We start from the raw sequence: 4,506 nt of genomic DNA, 5'->3' as shown, positions 1-4,506 counted from the left end.
AGTGAAATTCACAGCTCCTCAGCACACAATGATTTTATTCAAAAGCTGTAACACAGTGCAACAGAGATGGTTCTTACTCTAAATTCAAGGCATTTTGCTAACCAATTTCATCTCTAATTGAAACTAACACAGAAACATATATAGGAGGGACAACGAAGGTCATCCAGCACTGGCTCATTCCTTCTTGCCCTCTCTCTGAACACAGTACTACAAGTGAGGTCTAACTAGAGCAGAGTAAAGTGATTTGGACACTTCATGTGATCTAGACACTATATTTCTCTTGATGCAGACCAATTGTTTCATCCCATATTGCATCCTATCCCTTTAAAGAGAGCCAGTTTGGTGTAGTGGTTAAGTGCACGGACTCTAATCTGGGAGAACCCGGTTTGATTCCCCACTCCTCCACTTGCACCTGCTGATGTGACCTTGGGTCTGTCACAAGCTCTGGCACAGCTGTCCTTGAAAAAGAGCCGTTTCTGTCAGAGTTCTCTCAGCCCCACCCACCTCACAGGGTGTCTGTGTGGGGAGGGGAACGGAAAGGAGTTTGTAAGCCGCTCTGAGACTCCAAGTGAAGGGCGGGGTATAAATCCAATCTCTTCTTCTTCTTCTAAAGTAATGTAGCAGAGACTCTTCCACAATATGCTCTGTGAGGAGCTCTGGGTTTATGTTTGCTTGGGTTTTCTACTTCACTTTCTACTGCAGAGATTCTCTGGGAGAATCTGCTGGGCTTGTCGTATGCCTGCCTTGCTTTCCCCCCTACCATTGGGAACAATGGAAGATGGGGGCACCCCCCGGTCCAATCTTTTTGAAACTTGGGGGCTCTTTTGGGGAGAGGCTCCAGCAGCTACACTGCAAATTTGGTGCCTCTGCCTCAAATCCCCTTCCTGCCCAGCCCACTGAATATACCTTACAAGATTTGTCATTGACTATAACAGCCCCAGGCCATAGGGTATAATGGAGGAGGTCGGGAATCAGGATTCCCGAATTTTACCCAAATTCCAATACAATACCAATACTGGAATTTGGGGTTTCAAGGCAATACCGAATTTTTAAGGGTCCAAAGCCCACAAATCCCTAGTAGTCAACAGCAAGAGACGAATCAAGCAGTAGCGGCCAGAGGCAGTTTTCCCAGGCATTTAAAGGAGGAGGAAGATAACTTGGAAGAGGCAGCTGTTCTAGCAATATACACAGCATGGAAGCCTAGAAGGAATAGATGAGAAAATAAGGAGGCAAACAAAAGGCATTTGCACAGAGCATGCAGAAGACAGCAAGAGGTGATGAGGATACAGAACTGCAAATAAAAGGACTTTATACCAGTATAAAAACAATGAGGAGTCGGGACAGAACTCGTAACATGATTCCTTTGGTGATTTTTATTTTCGTGTGTTTTCCAGTTTATAGAGAGATCGTGCAGAACTGCCAAAAAAAAAGCTTGCCAATGAATAGCCATTACATCTACACAGTCCTGTCAATACTACATGGCCAGGTCAAACGCCGGTCCCAAGATGCCCAAATAACCTAGCGTGTATCACACAGCAATATTCCCTTGCTTTTTAAAATGACTATACCCCCTGTGCAGCAACAACAGCATTGTAGAAATTCCCATCGTGTTTCTACGTGGTCTGATCGTGATCTCTGCACTTCAGGCTATTCACAACGTTGTTGGTGGGTGGGTTTTCTTTGTGTGTGTTTTCTGGTCAGCCTCTACAGTGTTGCTACAGTAACTGTATGCCAGCAGCCCAGCTATAAACACAGAGGGCTGAGGCAAAGTCGTAAAAATTAACTATGGGCAGAAGCCTGGCCTACAAATATTAGCCAAGTTGCACTTGTTTCCAGCCCACGTTTATTCATTGCTTATTGTAGCGAGGACTGGAAGGACGAAGAAAAGCAGGCAGACAAATTAGCTTTAGTACATGTGTACTCCGTCACTGAATCACAGAGATTAGTATAATTCCAAAGTAATTCCTACCTCCTTGTGCATCTGTACGATACATACTGCTATTCTTCAGATTTCAAAACTACTAATTAAAGTCTTTGCTCAGTGGAAGCACCATTGTGAGAACTATGAACATGTGCTGCTCTTTTACGCGGCGTTCAGTTACAAGTCGGCGACAGAGGATGTATTCATAACTCTGTGCGCTGTGCAGAATCTCCTTCTAGTATCAGAGAGGCTGGCTTAAGGAGTTCAGCCTGGAAAACAAACAGCAGGTTCTTTATATAAATTAGTTACTGGCTTTTGTGCACATCTGGTGTAGTGGTTAAGAACACGGACTCTAATCTGGGAGAACAGGGTTTGATTCCCCAATCCTCCACTTGCAGCTGCCGGTGTGCCCTTGGGTCAGTCACAAGTTCTTTCAGCGCTGTTCTCTCAAGGACAGTTCTCATGAGAGCTCTCTCAGCTCCTTCTCCTTCCTTCTCTCAAGGACAGTTCTCATGAGAGCTCTCTCAGCTCCTTCTCCCTCCCAGGGTGTCTGTTGTGGGGAGGGGAAGGGATTGTAAGCCACTCTGAGACTCCTTCGGGTAGTGAAGGGCGGGGTTTAAATCCAATCTCCTCCTCTTCTTCTTCGTAAGTATTGGTTATGGGAAGCTAGGTACAAGTCCAGTAGCATCTTAGAGACCAAGAAGATTTTGAGGGGCATGAGCTTTCGAAAAATCAAAGCTCCTTAGTCAGAATGCTTTCAGTCTCAAAAGCTTATAGCCCAAATATCTTGTTGGTGTTTAAGGTGCTACTGGGCTTGTATCTAGCTGTTCTACTGTGGACCAAGATGGCTACCCTCCGAAACTACATTTATGGGTACTATCTGATAAGAAGGGGGGGGGGGGGTTTGAGAATGCAGTCTTCAGCTGCTGCCGCTACTATACCACACACACCACTCTTTGGGTGGGTGACACTATGCCACCCTGAACTTAAAAGGCTCTGTCCAGAAATCTTTCAAATGAACAAGTCAATAAGACAATGAAAGGTAAGCTGAATAGGACATTCGTGTTCAGTTGCTGGGGGAGCAGCTGCAGGGAGATGCTTGGGCTCCCATACTCTATTTGTAAGCCTTCCAGAGGTACCTGGACAGCCAGTGCGGGAAACAGGATGCCTGACTGGCCTGGCCTACGGTCTGATCTACCAGGACTTATGTTCTTAAACCTCCCTTGAGGACAACAGTTCTTCTGTCTCAAGCAGCAGCTTTCATACAGTTTCTCTAAGAGATCTTTCTGTGGCATTAACTAAAACCAGGGAGAAAGAGTTCGTTGTAGCTCATGAGGCTGTGCTCCAATGTTCCCTCTATATTTTTCCCCCCTACTAAGTGGAGCAGTTTACATCCTGAGCAGAACATAGCTACTATAATCTTAAAATGGGCAATGAGCAATGGGCAATGTAAGACCCTGTGTGGCTTCAGACTGCTGCTGAGTGGGGCTTCCTGTGTTAAGGAGCGGCCACTCATGTGCCCAGCTAGAGGGTACACTGCCGTGCACATGACTCCCCTTCAGCCACCTGCTTTAGGTTCAATTTCTGTTTGTTATCATGCTCACTTTCATGCAGCTCTCCCTCCTTTTTACTAATATCTTTCTAACAGCCTTCACAACAATGCGTAGGGAGTGTGTACAATCATTCAGATAGAATCCCAGTCATATGCTTCATCTTCTATAACTAGGAGAAGAATTTGGGTGGTATGGTTTTTATTTCACTTAAGGATATCTGCTGTATTTTGTTGTTCGTAAAAAAAAAAGTTCCTAAGAAGTCACATTGTGGCTAATGAAGAAGAAGTGAAGACTTGCAGAGAAAAAGCAACTTAGAAAATGACACTGAAACTTCAGTGCCAGAAATGAATTCCATTACACATCAGTGACAAGCACAGTTTCTTTTTAAAAGTATGTATTCTTGTATCGGATATAGGGTTGCCAGGCCCCCCCCCCGGACCAGGCGGGGGCTCCCCCGCTTTCGCAGACTCCTCCCTGCCGCAGGCCAGCCCAAAAGAGTTTTGCCCAAAAACTAGAGTGCAGCCATGCGACATCGGCAACGTGATGATGTCACTTCGAGGGGACGTGATCATGCCATGGGCGCTTTGCACGTGCAGTAGAGGATCCCGGCAAGGCCTGAAGATTCCCCCCATCGGGAAGAAGGTAGGACCTGGCAGCGCTAATTGGATAGCCAAGGGCTGATCCCAGCACAGACAGCTAAGCAAGAGGATGCAAGGGGATCCCGCCACAGATACCATTTAGTTTTTGCAAACCCCGGGGAACCCTAGGTGTGCAGAATAGAATTTCAATCACCTCCAAAAAAAAATGGGGGGAAGTAAACCCAAAACCTTATCTGTGACAGTGCACACAGAAGTCACAAAAATCAAACACCAATGTTTGACAGACATTTTCAGTCACCAATCTAATTGCATCAATTGCTTTCTTTGCCTCTTCTTGTTCTATACATTTTAGTTGCTACAGCAACCCAAAATGGTACGCCATAACTGGCAGTGGCAACCAGCAAGTGGAGGAAGCAAACTAGAACTTGGGGGG

This window comes from Gekko japonicus, unplaced genomic scaffold (genome assembly GCF_001447785.1).
Source record: "Gekko japonicus isolate JY-2015 unplaced genomic scaffold, Gekko_japonicus_V1.1 scaffold570, whole genome shotgun sequence".
Classification (NCBI taxonomy): Eukaryota; Metazoa; Chordata; class Lepidosauria; order Squamata; family Gekkonidae; genus Gekko; species Gekko japonicus.
This window is presented reverse-complemented; position numbering follows the sequence as displayed.